This window comes from Hevea brasiliensis, chromosome 4, assembly GCF_030052815.1.
Source record: "Hevea brasiliensis isolate MT/VB/25A 57/8 chromosome 4, ASM3005281v1, whole genome shotgun sequence".
Lineage (NCBI taxonomy): Eukaryota > Viridiplantae > Streptophyta > Magnoliopsida > Malpighiales > Euphorbiaceae > Hevea > Hevea brasiliensis.
This window is the reverse complement of record NC_079496.1, coordinates 21,648,460-21,665,945: the sequence shown is the minus strand read 5'-3', so window position 1 is coordinate 21,665,945 and position 17,486 is coordinate 21,648,460. Positions and strand designations below refer to the sequence as shown.

General features: G+C 31.8%; 1 pseudogene; it reads left to right on the top strand.

Annotated features, from left to right (window-relative positions):
• The first annotated feature begins 4,140 nt into the window (after nt 1-4,140).
• LOC131179268 (9-cis-epoxycarotenoid dioxygenase NCED3, chloroplastic-like) lies at nt 4,141-6,336 on the top strand (annotated as a pseudogene).
• The last annotated feature ends 11,150 nt before the right edge of the window (nt 6,337-17,486 follow it).

The window sequence follows — 17,486 nt, the reverse complement described above, 5'->3', positions numbered from 1 at the left end:
ATAATAATTTATTAATAAATATAATATAAAGGGTCAAGCCTTACAATTGAAAAAATATATAGAAAGTTTTGGATTTTGTTTTTTAATTTTCTAATTACCATTATAAGGGCTACTAATAAATTTAAATTTTTTTAATTTTCTTAACTATCATTTCATCCAAAATTAAATAAAGCAAAAATTTATTATTAAAACTTTGAACTTTTCTGTTGAGCCTTTCTTTAGTTATGCTTTAACAAGGCGATAAAATTTTCAATTTAAAATTGTTGGAAAACTTATTTAATAACAAAAATAAAAAGAGAAATTAGTTAATTAATAAACATTTAAAAAATATAAAATTAATTATTTTTTTAACGGAAAAATTATTGAGCTCAAATTATAAAAAAAAAATAATGATTTAATAAATACGTAATTAGAATCCTTGCAAAATAAAAAAAAAATAAAAAAAGGGAAAAAAGCTGTATTTTCGTTAAAACATATATTAAAAAAAAAATTGAAGTGGATGTAGCCTTCAGCTACTTTTAGCGAAAAATACATTATGAACATTGCTACAGGAAGCCACAAAGACATGGTCAAAGAGAAGCTCCAATTTCCCATTCCTTAAAAAAAATAATAAAATTCTAAAATATATTAATTAAATAATATTAAAAATTAATTTAAATTTAATTATAATATGTTTTAAATATAAAAATTTAAAATAAGGGAATAATTTTTTTAATTATATTTAAAATAATGTATATTTTTTCAAATATATTTTTTTTTAAATCTGCAAATACTCAATTTAAAAAATAGAAATGAGAAAATAAAGAAAACTATTGCATGAAAATTAAAGAGAGAAAAGACTTTTATTTTATTAATTAAATTTTCACATAATTTAAATTTATAATCTTACAATTAATTATAACTAAATCTAAATTCATCAATAAAATTTCCTTATTTGAAAAGTAAAATTAAAAAAATAAAATAAACATTTTAAAAAAATGAAAGAAAATAAACACGCTTTCCTGGAAGGCGCATGGGCGGAGGCGATTGATGTGACCTAGATTTGGATGAAAAGGATGGAAGGCCACGTGTATGGCAGTTCTCCCTGATAAGAGGGAAGAACGCGGGGTTAGACGTGTTCAATCAAAGCCATTATTCCTATAATGGTCCAATCGGAAAACCAAAACGTCAACCCCTTCTTGTTCTTATTCTCGTTCCTTTATAACGCATGAGATTTTTCTGTGTGATTCTTTCACTTCCCCCCACTTTGTTTGGAAATAGTTTTATTAACTAATCAATGATTTTCTAAGATTTTAAAATTTTATTTTTTAACTCACTAAATTAATGAATTGAAACTTTACGTTATATTATTTTTGTGTTTATTCTCTATTGATAATATTTAATTTTTATTATTTTTATGCATAGATTAACGGACTTTGTTGTTTATAAAAGATAATTTGTTCTCTTTTTAAAATTTAAGAGTGAGGTTTTATCTCTCTGATATTTGATCATAAATATTTGATTTATGAGATTTTTTTATTAGTGTAGATTAGTAGATTTTATCGCTTATTTCTTTTATTTGTATTTCAAATATTATTTCTGTCATAAATAAATTTACTATATTGATATTAAAAAATAAAAATTATACTTTCTCTTAAACAATAAAAGATTATGAAAGTTAAAATTATGATTTTTTTTTAAATTTATATTTTACTCTATCTTCTTATAAATAAAGTGAATTTAATGATAAAACTTATAGGATTAAAAGATTTAAATATTTTTTTATTATTAAATTAATAATTTAAAAATTGAGTGTCTATTTTATAAGGTAAAAAAAATTAAAATTTTAACAGTCTCAGTTCATTTTAAAAAAGTCTTGAAATATAAAAAAAAATATATTAATTTTCTTTTATGTTAGTCGTTTATATTGAAATCCAATAATAACATATTAATTTTAGTGTGTATTATTGAGCTCATTTTGACCAAAGGAAAATCACTCAATTGAAAAAGACAATCATTTTTTTTTTTAACCTAACTTGTATATTAAATTGTCATGTTTGGATAAGCGATTACCAATTAATTAAATAACAATTTTTAGCATTTGAACTTTCAATCATTGTTTGAACTATTTAATAAACAATATGAAAGTAATTGAAACAATTTTGCATAAACACACAATCAACAATTTATAATTATGATTATGGTCAATGAATAACAGCAATTGCTGAATAAAATTAGATATAAAATTTATTATAAGAGAACTCTTGAGCTTCCTTAGTTTCAAGGCTGAGAGATACTAATTATTTCATAAAGAGTGTGGCTATGGCGAGCCTACGCTTTCGCTGGCTTCTTACTCTCCTACCAAAATAATACTAGGCACCATCACATTGATTCCGATCCAACCAGGGGAGAGCAGTTTTCGGTTTATACCGAAAAACTGAATCGAATCGAGTCAATTCAGTTTAATTGATTCGATTTTAAAATTCAATCAGTTCGGTTTTGTTCGGTTTATAATTTTTGATAATTTCAGTTAATCGGTTCGGTTGGATTATTTTCATAAAAAATAAAAAAAATTTGAACCGAACCGAAATTATTAATATATATATATCTATATCAAGAAAATCAAAGAAAACTGAACCAAACCCTAAGATTTTTGAGTTTTGATTTCTAATTTTTTTTGTTTTCATGTTTTTATTATTTAGATTTAATGTTGAAAATATGAAATTTTATAAATTTTGGTTTAATCGGTTTAAAACCGAACTGAATTAATATTTATTGATTTAGTTCGGTTTAGTTTTCTCTTATTAATCAATTTGGTTCGTTTTTTAAATTTTTAATTTTAAATTTTTGATTTTATCGGTTCGGTTCAGTTCGGAACCGAACCGATTATTTGCACACCCTTAGATCCAACTATTGATAAGAACAAATAAAAAGGCAATGATGAGCTTGACTACGTATAAGAATAAACTTATTAACCGTTAAATTAAAATCTTATATTTAGATTTATATACTATATATATATATATATATATATATATATATATTTTAATTAATTTTATATATATCTCAATACAAATATCTAATCTAATGATTGTTAAACTTATTTTTGTATGAGTCTGAACTTATAGTAGATGTACTCTTTAATAAATTTTCACAATTACTAAAAAAGAGAAAAAATTGGTTTTAATTAAGGGTAGTGATCATATCAAAGTATGAAGCACTTATAATTGAAATAGGGGCATAACTAAAATTTTGTTATTGGGTGGGAAAAAATAAAAATTAAAAAGCAATTAAGTGAAATTTTGATAAAACTATAGATATTAAAATAAAAATATAAAATATTAAGAGATTAAAATTAAATAATATAAAAAATATAAATAAAACTTGTACAAAAAAATGCAAAGACAAAAAAAAAATATTTAAGGGGTAAATAGTAATTTTTTTAAAAACACAATAAAATTTATAGCTAACTTTAATTTTAAAAATTTTAGGGGTGACAAACAATAATTTTTGAAAAAATATATTAAATTTATGGGTGAAATTTTAATTTTTTTTTTGGGGGGATGGGACATGAGATTTTCGCCACCTAATTAGTTCTACCACTTACTAAAAGATTATTCAATATTTTTAATATGTATATTATCTCAATAATTATACGACATTCATTCTTTTTATTTTGTGGAGACTCATATTTTTATAAGAGAGGAAACAGTGGTGTGGTGGTGTATTTTAAAATAGATTTCACTATCATAAGATTCTTATACATATTTTATTTGATTTTGTATAAATTTTAATATAAATATTTAATTTAAAAAATATGCTTAATATAAATTCAGTTTCATACAAGGGTAAATTTTATATAATCGTAAAATAAAATATTTATATTAATATATATATATATATATATATATAATTAATACATATATTTAAATATAAATATTTAATTTAATTATTTTTATAAAAAATTAGAAATTATATTACAAGCATACCATTCTAAAATTTAACCTCACGATTAATGGCCTTCCTCAACTTCACTTTCGCCTTCACCTACTTTTTAATAAAGAGCCGAGCCCCGCTCACTTCTTTGCAATGCAACACGTGGTCTTCAATTACACGTTCGAGGTGGACCTTCTTCTTCCTCTATATATACCTTTCCTCTCTCTGCTTTCTTTCTCGGACTCAGATCATCACTCTGTCTTCACCTAACTCACTCTTTTCTCTCCTCTTCAACTCTTCCAGGCCCAACTAAACATCTCGAACTTATACATTAATCTCAATTACACAACCATGTCTTCTTCATCGCCTCCTGCATCTGCTATAAGCATGGCCTCTCTTGACATGCCTAGTAGAAAGCCTTACATCTCTTGCTCTCTCCATACTCCTTCCATTCTCCATTTTCCTAAACAATCCACAAGAACCACTACTTATCCTCCCTCACCTTCTATTTCCACAAGAAATCCTAAGAAAATTACTCCTTCTCCTCCTTCGGTTGATAAATCATTGGCACAAGAGCCAAAGCAATGGAACTTTTTACAGAGAGCTGCAGCTTTGGCCTTAGATGTTGTGGAGACTGCTTTAGTTTTACATGAACGTCGATACCCTCTTCCCAAAACTGCTAACCCAACAGTCCAAATCTCCGGCAACTTCGCTCCCGTGCCGGAGCAACCCGTTGTACATAATTTGCCCGTTACCGGGAAAATCCCAGATAGCATTCGAGGTGTTTATCTTCGAAACGGAGCAAACCCGCTTCACGAGCCGGTGGCTGGACACCACTTTTTTGATGGTGATGGGATGGTTCATGCTGTCCGGTTTGAGAATGGGTCCGTGAGTTATGCTTGCCGCTTCACGGAGACAAACCGGCTGGTTCAAGAGAAAGAATTGGGACGTCCAGTTTTCCCCAAGGCCATCGGTGAGCTCCATGGCCACTCTGGGATAGCTAGGCTGTTGCTATTCTATGCTCGTGGGCTTTTTGGTATTGTTGATCCTAGCCATGGGACTGGTGTTGCTAACGCTGGGTTGGTTTACTTCGACGGTCGTCTTCTTGCCATGTCTGAAGATGATTTGCCTTACCATGTTCGTGTTCTTCCCTCTGGCGACCTCAAAACTGTTGGGCGATACAATTTCAATGGCCAACTCAAGACTACAATGATTGCTCACCCAAAAGTCGACCCATTTTCTGGGGAAATGTTTGCTCTTAGCTATGATGTTGTCCAGAAACCATATTTGAAATATTTCAGATTTTCTCCAGATGGTAAAAAGTCTCCTGATGTTGAAATCTCACTTGATCAGCCAACCATGATGCATGATTTTGCCATTACTGAGAGGTTTGTTGTTATTCCTGATCAACAAGTTGTTTTCAAATTGCCTGAAATGATTAGCGGTGGCTCTCCCGTAATCTACGACAAGAACAAGATGTCAAGGTTTGGGATATTGGAAAAGAAAGCCAATGACGCTTCCAAGATTAGGTGGATTGAAGCACCTGATTGCTTCTGTTTCCATCTCTGGAACGCTTGGGAGGAGCCTGAAACTGATGAGGTTGTAGTGATTGGATCTTGCATGACTCCACCAGATTCCATTTTTAACGAATGTGATGAGAGTTTGAAGAGTGTTCTCTCAGAAATCAGGCTAAATTTAAAGACTGGAAAGTCCACTCGCTGCCCTATCATTTCTGCTACTGAACAAGTAAACTTGGAAGCAGGAATGGTCAATCGATACCTTCTCGGGAGAAAGACTCAGTTTGCTTACTTGGCTCTTGCCGAGCCATGGCCCAAAGTATCTGGTTTTGCTAAAGCAGACCTCTCAACAGGAGAGGTACACAAATACATCTATGGAGATCACAAGTATGGTGGTGAGACCCTGTTTCTTCCGGAGTGACCCAAATTCCAATTCAGGGAAAGAAGATTCTGGGTATATTTTATGCTTTGTTCATGACGAAAAAGAGTGGAAATCCGAGCTGCAAATTGTGAATGCCATGAATTTGCAGCTAGAAGCAACAGTTAAGCTTCCTTCTCGAGTTCCTTATGGTTTTCACGGCACTTTTATTAGTGCTAAGGATTTGGAGAAGCAGGTCTAGTAGAGAAGGCTGTGTAGCTATGATTTTCTTAGCAGAAGATTCAGAAAGGAGATTTACCAGAGGGATTGCCTGCAGATATGTCCCCGGGTCTCCTTCTCTGTTACAGTATCACCCTGTTTCTGGGTTCTTTTTTTGTTCTTTTGGTTCATATGCTTTAGAGTGAGAGGTTTTGAGGGAGCAGCTTGTAGCTTTTGGGTATAGGTAGATTGGAGCTCAGCTGGTCTCTGCTTATTCTTTCACTTGATGTACATGAAAAAATTAAAGTATAGAATTCCATTAGTACATGTGATGTGTATCCTCTGTTCTTTCCCCTGTATTTTCTTTCTTTGTACTGCTCTAGCCTGATCTGTAAATATGGTGATGTGTGCAACATAACATACCAGTTTTCTCTTAAATATTCAAATTCTTAGGGGAAGGTTCTCAAAATTGCACCAAATTGAATTGTTGAAGTGCAATTGATTTCCATATCTAAACCCATGATTTTTGCCCTTCCTCATAAATGCTGGCATTTTGGGTCTATTTTTGGTTGGATAGTTGACAGTTGGTCCATTTTAAAAAAGAATTTTTTAGGAAATAGAACATTGAAGATAAGGTTTAAGTAGTTTCAATTCTGTTACCAGTGGCAATAAACAGAGTGGCAACTTGTTATTGGAGTTCTCATTTCATCTACTAGCCAATCAGAAGAGGAAACATCATTGTACTAGACATTGGGGAACATGACAAAATCATTCACTTTTTGCCATCTGAAAATCATTTCACAATTTCAGATTGGCTTCCAATTTCAAAATCCTGATTTGACTATCAAAAACTCTCATTTTTATCTCAACATGGGCAGGATAATTTATTTTTGCAAGTCAACTTCAGCAGAACTCTGATTTTTTTTTCCAAGCTGTGACTTGGGTATGAATGGAGTTTCCTTTAATGCAAATTAGCACTTAGGCATGATTACATGCTGCAAAATAGCAATGATAACAATAGTCTTTCTGACTGCTAGTATTTTGGAGATGCTAATATAGTGAGAGTTGTTTGCCGATAAATTTTATAATACAATTGTTGTATGTATGGTTTTATCATAACCGTTCGTCATGAGTTTATATGAAATGTATTGGAATCGTTGAATGTGGGTTGGCCATGAAACAGAATTATTGGGAAAGGTCTCTCCTACGTGTGCAAAGTGCTCAATGTGGTGGGTTATAAGGGTCCAACTGATAAAAACTTTGGTGCAGAAACAAGTTTATCATCATGTTATATCCCACTAGAAAGCCAAAGAATGTGTGTGTATGTGTGCATATTGAAGGGATGGGCTTGTAATCTGGGAATGACTAGAAAGCCAAAGAATGTGGGTATGTGTGCATATTGAAGGGATGGGCTTATAATCTGGGAATAGTCAGAAAGCCAAAGAATGTGTGTGTATGTGTGCATATTGAAGGGATGGGCTTGTAATCTGGGAATGACTAGGCATGTAGGATAAGTGTCTTTTCTACTGTGTTCAGTGCTTGGAATTTGAGGTTCTTCCTCGTCCATAGTGGGGGTTCAGTCATGGCCTTGTCTTGTTTAATGTTCAGAAGCAGTGTTCTTTGTAATTTCGGGTTTTGGACTTTGCCATTCTGTCCCTTTCTACTACTTGCATTTTCCATGTCTCCCTTCTATATTCAATTCCAATCAATAAAATTTTAGGAAAATTTATAAAAAGGTGCATTCTGATATCCCACATTTTTAAGTCAGGTTCTGAGGTTAAGTTTGTGACAAAAAGAACTCTGTGTTTTTCTATTATTAACGAAATGTAGCCTTTTCATCTAATATCCTTCATTATTACAAGTCACCTTTTTGTAATTTTTTCTATATTTTATTAGTGAAATCTTAAAATTTACTTTTAATTTCTAAATTTTTTAACCTATTCAGTAGTCACTCGCAAGAATTTTTCTTATTTAGATAAATACATAATAAACTAAAAAAAAAGTGAATTCCACATATAAAATTTAGTGGATTCTACACACACCTTATTTCTTTCTTGATCTATCATTAATAAATTATATAGATAATTATTGGAAAAAGTAATAATTTACACTTGATAAACTTTGTTTACATAACTAATGCTAACATTAAATTGTGTTAGGGTGGAAAGTATTTTCCTTTGTTAATTATAATTTAAAAGTTCTTAAAAATATTACACTGTTTAATATATATATATATATATATATATATGTTTACTTGTTTAAAAATGGATTTTTACATCAATAAGTTTTTTTTTAAAAATTTTTTAAAATTTAGCAATTCATTAACAAGTATCAAAAAGTAATTAAATCATAATCTTCACATAAAAGAAAAACTATAAATATAAACAATTGAAAACTTCTATTCAGAGATTATATGCAATAAATTTATTAGCCCTGTGGTCCGCATAAGAGTTTAATCTACTAAATTTTAATAGAGAAATATAGTATTTTATTGATAAAAGATCATCACGCGTATTTAAAAATTCAAAATCTCTAATCAAAAAGAGTTAAATATTTACATTATATTTTGATCTACCAAAAAGCCCATCAAATACTAAAAGAAACAAAAACAAAACAGAACCCTACTAAGAAGAGACAAGACCCTAATAATGGGAGTACATAATCTTCTTACTTGTTAGACATACATATGAGGGGATAAATTCAGATCTGTTTCAAATAGACAGAGGTGTGAGAATTTATTAAAAAAATAGAAAATAAAAAAAAAGAAAAAAAAGAGAGGAGATTTAAAAGAGAGGAAATTTAAAGAAGAAAAAGAATAAAGAGAAGAAAAATAATGAAAAAAAAAAAAAGATGAGTCTAAGAAAAGTTTCTAAAGAGAAGACAAAATCCCCATTTCTATTTTTCATCAATATGTTTTAGTTCAAGTCTGGCAATCAACTCTGTAAAAATTATAATCAAATTGGTCATGCTTTTGCATATTGTCTTACTATAGAATGCATATATTATCATGGTTATGGTCATATTCTTGAACATTGTCCCACACGCCCTCCAAGACCAAAAGGAGGGCATTCTAAATTCAAGAATATCTCAAAGCTTGGATCTTCCTCTGTCACTGCTGTTGCTGCTACTGAGGGTTCTACTGCCATCACCATGAGTGATCTGGAGGCACTATTCAAACAGGTTATCCCTTCTAATTCTCCTACTGCCATGTCTACCACTCCGAGTAATTCTTATTGGCTTTTTGACTCTGCATGTTGTAATCATATGACCACTAATATTAAATTTTTGTCTTCTGCAAAACTTGTATCTTCCTTACCACCAATCCATACTGCAAATGGTACTAAAATGAATATTACACATACTGGTCATGAGTTTACCTCAAATCTTCATCTCCCTAACACCTATTATATCCCTAATTTGGCACTCAATCTTATTTCTGTTGGTCAGTTGTGTGAAAAAGGTCTAAATGTTATTTTTTCTCCCCATGGTGTCCAAGTACAGGATCCACAAACGGGACAGATTCTTGGGGAGGGTCGCAGAGTGGGTCGATTATTTGAGCTTGCATCTTTACATCTTCCTCAGAGATTTGTGTCTGCAGCTACAATCCCTAATTCCTCCATTCACCAATGGCATCTTCATCTTGGTCATGCTTCTGCCAGTAAAATTCAACCCTTAATTTCTCGTGGATTATTAGGATCTACTAAGTTTGAGTCATTTAATTGTTTAAATTGTCACCTTGCAAAACAACTTGCATTATCTTTTTCTCATAATAATACTACTTCAGACACTCCTTTTGGTTTAATTTATTCTGACATTTGGGGTCTTTCTCCTATTTCTTCAATAAATGGTTTTCATTATTTTGTGATATTTATTGATGATTATTCTCGATTTACTCTCTTGTGACATTAAAATTCTCGGAACAGACAATGCCATAGAATATCGGGATTCTTCTTTACTTCAGTTTCTTAGTCAACAAGGCACCATTGTTCAACGTTCTTGTCCTCACACCTCTCAACAGAATGGGTGAGCCGAACGCAAGCATCGCCATATTCTTGATTCTGTACATACTCTTCTTCTTTCTGCCTCATGTCCAGAAAAATTTTGGGGAGAAGCAGCTCTTCATGCTGTTTATATTATAACCGTCTTCCTACCTTGGTTTTTCATAATTTATCTCATTTTGAAAAGTTGTTTGGACAACCTCCTGACTATTCCATCCTTAAACCTTTTGGATGTGTTTCTTTTCTTCTTTTACAACCTTATGAACATACCAAATTAGAACCCCATGCTCGTCTATATTGTTTTCTTGGTTATGACATTGAACACAAAGGGTATCGTTATTGGGATCCTGTTTCTAATAAGTTACGCATCTCTCGTCATGTTACCTTTTGGGACAAGACTATGTTCTCTTCTCTTTCCAAATTTCATCACTCTGTCAATACTGACTCTCTATTTTTCACTGACTCCTCCAAAGAGCTGTTTCCAAGTCCTGATCCAGGTGATTGTGATGTGCTCAATATTAGCCCAACTACACCTGCCCCTATTGAATCTGTACCAGTTGTTGATCCAGTACCTGCGCCTGCATCTCCTCCTAGCACTACTCTTCATCGTTCTACCCGTGTAAGAGAAACTCCTCATTATCTTTCTGATTTTCACTGTTACTCTAATATTGCAACCCTTCATGAGCCTCGTTCTTATCGTGAGGCAAGTACTGACCCTCTTTGGCAGCAAGCTATGACCGATTTAACTTGGGCTTTAGAGAAAACTCATACTTGGGATTTAGTTGATCTTCCACCAAACAAGACCCCTATTGGTTGCAAATGGATTTACAAAATCAAGACTCGTTCTGATGGAACTATTGAAAGCTACAAAGCTCGCTTAATAGCCAAAAGGTACACTCAAGAGTATGGCATCGACTATGAAAAAACTTTTGCTCCAGTGGCCCGATTAATACCTATTCGCAGTCTCTTAGCTATTACTGCAGTTCGTAAATAGAAACTTTTCTAGATGGATGTCAAAAATGCTTTTCTTCATGGTGATTTAACAGCAGATTAATATTTTTATCTTATTATTTAAAAATTAATATTTTTATCTTAATCATATATCGCTTTTCTGATTTAAATTTTGATAATTGAATAAATTTACAATTACTATTTAAAATTGAGATGAATTATTAAAAATAAAAAATTGGACATAATTATAAAAACTCATAAATTTTCAGTTTTTTAAAACATTAACCCTAAAAAAATTATCAATATACAATTAAAGAGTGTCTTAGTTGGTTTTACTCTATTTTTAAAGACACAGTAAGTAAATAAAAAAATTCCAATACTTCATATATTAATTATTAGATTTATTATTTTTTTATGAAATTTACTAAAAATTATTATAAACCAAAGTTTTTAAAATTGTTTTGATTAGTGAATCGAGAAAGACAGCAAATTAAGGGTTTAAAATTTAATTAGATCAAATCAATATAATATTAAATATATATCATGACCCAAATTATGGGCTAGACCTACATTAGGACTTAGGTCAGCAAAAAGCTCCCAAAGTCCGTAGTAAGGCTAACTATTCCTAGCCTAAACATAAGGCCTATAATTATAGTCCAATTTCAAGGAAATAAATGGATATAATCCAGCCATAAATTGGACTATCCAATAAAGAGTTTTTAGCTCTGATGTTAGCAGTGAAATAGCTTCCGCAAGTGCACGAGTCACAGTAGTATAGTTTTAAAAATATCATTCCCACAGGGAATTGTGTTTAAATTGGAGTTAAAGGAATAAGCTAATTAGAGTGGTAAAATTTAAAGATATTAAAAATGAAATTTAAAATTAAAATTGGTATTTGGGGAATTTAAACTAAATCAAACAATTAACTAAATTAATTAGACTAGATTACCAAAATTTAAATTGAAATTGCTAATTATGAAATTGAGAGGAATTTAAATCTAAATTCAATAAAAATTAAAGTGATTCTAGAGATAGGGTTTTCAATATTATTTGTATGTAGTTTATCCCCTATTTAGCCAAACACATGAAAATTATAATTTTAAGGGAAATCAATTCTTAGTTCTTTGAAACCTTTTTCAAGCATTTCAAAGTTGGTATTCATCAAATCAAACCATATTTTCACGGTATTTCAAACCTAACAAAAAACCAATTAAAGCTCTAATTGATTTTGAAAGTCCCCTTAATCCTTTTAAATTATCTCTAACACTAAGAAAACTAAGTTTATTGCAAGATTATCTATCCCAAACATTCCCTTTTCAGTCCATCTGTCAAGGATTAAAACTTAACTTAACGATGGTCCATTCAATAAGCAAGGCAACAAGCTCACAAGCAATAAATCAAAATACAACAAATCTCATTTAAATGACTAAATCAGTTCAAAAACCACAACACAAAGCAATATTTACAAGCCCATCTCTAGAATCTCAAAGATCTACTCACAAATCATGGTTTCAAGACAAAACCAAGTATAGAAATGAAGAAATAATGAAAATCTAAGCTAAGAAACAGAAAAACCCAGTAAAGTGATGAAGGATCTGCTGCTGGAATGTTGCAGAAAACGTCATCTGCTACTGTTGCAAAATGATTTCACGAGCTCCTCTTCCTCTCTCTCTCTCTCTAGCAAAATCTCCCTCCTTTTCTCCTTATGGAAAGAAAGAGAAAAAAAAAAGTTTTTATATGGTTCAGAGGTCTGCCCTAGAATGGGTAAAAAGGTAGAAGATTCTGGAGAAAGTGATGTATTAAATCAAAGGGACGAAAGTGCCACATCAGCCATTTTCATTAAAACGACACAAGCTGAATCGGTTGTGTTGCGCCTTGTGTCACAAGTTGTGTAACCTTCTGCTCGAGAAAAACTTCATATCTGACAATGACACAACCTGTGACACAAGCTGTGTCATAGGTTGTGCAACTTTCGATTTCTTTAACTCAACTTCAAAATTTTACAATTCAACTCTAATTTCTTCCAAATGGCTTCTCTTATCAAAATACACCAAAATTCTTCAAATTTAACCTACAAAACAAATAAATTCTAAAAATTAAACTAAGAAGTGTAAAGAGGCAAAATTGACTAAATATATGCTAATATCTATAGTAATAGCTAGAAGCAAGAGTAAAGTATGTGCAAAAATTATGCCTAAATAATGATATAAAATACATGCTTCAAGCTCATCCAACATGTAAGCACAAAATATCTCAATTTAGGGAGCTCTACTCACCCTTACAGTCCTCAAGCAATTATATAATCAAATAGGAGCTCAACTCCCTCATCCATAGTGATTAACCATCTCATACATTCCAATATATCCATAAAATATGTTTACAAATTCAAAAAAATAAATCATTACAGTCCCAACCAGTTTAGAACCTTACTAGTACATATGGAGTTCTAGATTAGAAAACAAGGAAATAAAATAATAATAAAACTTCTATTGGTAAACCTGTGAGAAAAAAAGCAAGTTAATCTTAAAGAGCCCTCTTATTACCTAGGGAAAATAGTTGAACAAGAGTGAGCGTTCGACTCATAAAGTAAGATATTGATTTTAAATATAATTTCTATAACTATCTAAGGCTAATGCATCCCTAAGTATGAAATGCAACATACACATACATTTTCAACCAATTCAAACAATATAAGCATAAAAGATCATTTGGAGCACTCACACACCCGTGCATCACAATAATCTTATATATATATATATATATGGGAGCTGATCCCCTATACAGCTCTCTTAATTCCAACCTCTGCTAGCGAGATCAACTCAAGCTGGACTTTCTCTTAATAATCCAAATGCGGGGATCAACGATATCAACTCAAAGCCGTACTCACCTCGACTTATTCACAAAAAAGATTGGGTCCCAGTGAGTCAAGCTTCAACTATTCTACCCGTCCTACCCATATCTAATATCACACTACAGGCATGCCGACACACGCACATAGCTCCAAACTACGTTAAGGCGATACCCATAACAATTTCATCAAGAAAAAATGCAATATAAACTGTGCCAAAAATTTATCTATATATATTTATTTATAAGTGAATGCATGGGCATGCCTTGAATATACAATAATATTGAAATTATAAATAAAATTAATATCTACTCACAGATTATCCAAATGTCACTAGGGCGGTTGAGAAGATAAGAAAGGTTAACTCGGATCACCTAAACAATCATATTCAAGAAATTTATCAATATTAACTCAAAACAAAGAACTAAACAGTCTAAGACACCTTAGGTTTATGCCGAAAATCCTGTAGAATTTTTCCTATACCTAGGACCTACCCAACTTGTAAAATAACTCAACTAACTCTTTTCAATCTAAAATGCTTCAGGCCCACAACACAACAACTACATAATGCCCCTCCTGGGCCTAGCAAACCAATTAATTCCCACATAAAATAATTATTTAAAAATTCTGGACATTACATTCTTCCTTCCTTATAGAAAATTCGCCCTCGAATTTTTATACAAGGCAGAATAAATACATTGAGTTACATACTAAACAAGTATGAGTACTTGTTGTGCTTATTCCACTTTGACTCCTACGTGTATTCCTCTACAAATTGACTTCTCCACAGGACTTTAACCATAGAGATCTATTTTGACCGAAGCTGCCTCATCTGATAATCCACTATGGCAACTGGTTGTTCCTCAATGGTCAAGTTCTCATTTAACTCCATTGTGTTTGGTTGCAGCACTTGAGAAGAGTCAGAAACATATTTCTTAAGCATAGAAATATGGAATACTGGGTGGACATGAGAAAGGTTTGGTGGCAACTTCAACTGACAAGCAACTTGTAACACCCCTATTGGTTTAGCCTGGTATATTTCATTGTTCCGGTGACCGGTATCGGTCCGGACAATTAAAGAGATTAGAGCCACACTTAAGACAACTTGAGAAGCCAAAAACACAAATAATTAGTAATGTTTAATTAGTTAACTATAAATAAGAAAAACAGAACATAAGAGGTTAAACGAGCCGAGAGTCACAACGATGAGTGACCTCCTCGGGAACGACTGCGAAGTCATTTTAAACTCAAATTTTGAACCGTAAAAAGTGACGCTGCGGTCCTTAGGACCCTTATGAACACAGTGAAAAAGAGAAAATCATGAAAAAGAACTGTTAAGCCAGTCAAATAATTAGGTCAGGGAGCCGGAAGAAATATTGGATTATTTGCAAACCGAGATGAACCGGCGAGGGGCAATTTGGTCAATTAACCCCGAGAGCTGACTCCTGACCTAACTGTCAAATAAAATTGGTGAAAAGAAAATTTTAGAATCGAGAATTAAATTAAAGAACTAATAGAAAAAAATAAATAGAAAAAAAAAGAAAAAAAAGAAAGAAGATGGAAAAGTCACAGTGATGACATCATGTATGATGTCATAAAGGCTTAATTGATTTATTTTATTAATTTGGGGATTTTTTGTCTTCAAAAAGGGGATAAGATTAAAGAAAAGAAAAGAAAAAAAAAATAAAACACAAATCTTCTTCTTCCAAAACGTCACTCTCTCCCTCACCCTCTCCCTCTCCACAAACTCTATTAAAGCTCAATTTTGAGCTTGAAAATCATAAGATTTCACCATAGAAAAATTAGCCACCATAGTTAAAGCTTATCTAGGCAACTTGAGAAGAGGATTGAGCAAGAAAGAAAGAAGGAAAATTTGAAGGAAAGGAGGAAGAAAATTGCTACACAAAGGTTAGTATGCTAAACTCTTTATTTATCCATTTAAATGCATATGTGATGGTTGAAAGTGAGCTTAGAACTTGATTAAATGAAACAAACATGTGAGAATGACCATTGCTGAAATTTGGCCTGGTTGAAGGGAGTATGAATTTCATGAATTTAATGGGTTTGAATGAGTTTAGAAACCTTCCTTAGTTAAATGATTAGCATTAAAACCATTAAGTGTGATTAATTGCACAATTTGAGTGAATTAGGGTTTGAATGTTAGGGTTTGTGAACCAAATTTTAGAAAAATACATAAATGATGACTTTGGTCTATTGTGAGATGAAAAATGGTCAATAATGACCAAAAGAAGTGTGTGGGAATTTTTGGAATGAGAATTAAATTCGGAGGTCAAATGGTCATGCTGCTGGCAGCATGACTAAACCCACTTTGAAGGACCAAAACTCAAATTTTACAAGACTAATTGATATGCCACCAATTGGGGATGAAAATAGACATAAAATAGCACAATTTTCATTAAGGAACCATGACCAAAAACTGACCAAAACTTGGTGAAACAATTGACCAAAGTGAAATGAGAGCAGGCTGCCACTGCACCAAACTGACCAAATGAATAACTGTTCATTTGGTCATAACTCGAGCTAGACAGGTCAAATTGACCTCAAATTTTACCAGCAATTAGATGAGATATAGACCTAAAACTTTCATAAAGAACATCACCCCAAATTATGCCATTAACCCATTCAAATTATTGAGCAAAGTTGAGTTACCAAACCTGCAACTCTGCAGATTTTCAGTTGAGCAGTAAGGTTTGGATGGCTATAACTCTCTCTAGAAAACTCGGATTTAGGCGATTCTTGAACCGATGGAAACCTAAGACATAATAGAACATTTCATCTGAAGAAAGTTAGACCAAATTATGAACTTAACTTGATCAAATTACTGACCAAAATTGGATCAAAATCTGCCAGAACCCAAGATACCAGTATAAACAGTGCACGTGAACAGTAAACTTATTTTGGCCATAACTTGAGCTACAAAACTTTGATTGAGGTGATCCAAAAATGAGAATACACTTAAGACAATAAGGAACATTTTCTATGAAGGAAGTTTTGTCAAATTCCAACAGTAGATCGACCAATGGAACAGTGCAACTTTGAAGCACTAAAACCGAAAATTGGCAATTTTGCCAAAATGACCTAAGCTTTGAGAAAATGACCAAAACCAACAAGTTTAATGACCAAAATGTGGTATGTGGGTGAAGTTGGAGTTCCCATACCTATTAATTCTTAAAAAGTCAACAATTTGACTTGAATAGTATAGTGAATAGTAACCCGAAACACAAAAACTTTGAGAACGTAGAATTTAACGCAATAGAGCTAATTAAAGTGAAGTTAAATTTATTTTTAGACTTATGTTAAGTTCTAGTACTGAAACATTGTAAAATTTTATGTTTCAATTGAAAAGAATATCGGGAAGGAACCCGAGGAAACGAGTCGAGGCTAAGGGACGACTTGCTTGAGGTTTGTGCATAATAAACCCTATTTAAGCATTTTATTTTTGAAAAATTAATTTAGTACGCAATATGAATTTAAGAACTTTGTGTTGCCATCTTGTGATTAAATTGTAACTTTGGAAATTGATTTGATCTTTGTATGCAATATTTGAATAAAGTGTTTGAAATGGATTTTTGATTCACACTTAGCATGACAGTTACTTATTAATCCTCCTCCATTTATGGGGTGAGATCGTTTATTTTCCTCCCTCTCTGGCTTGCCAG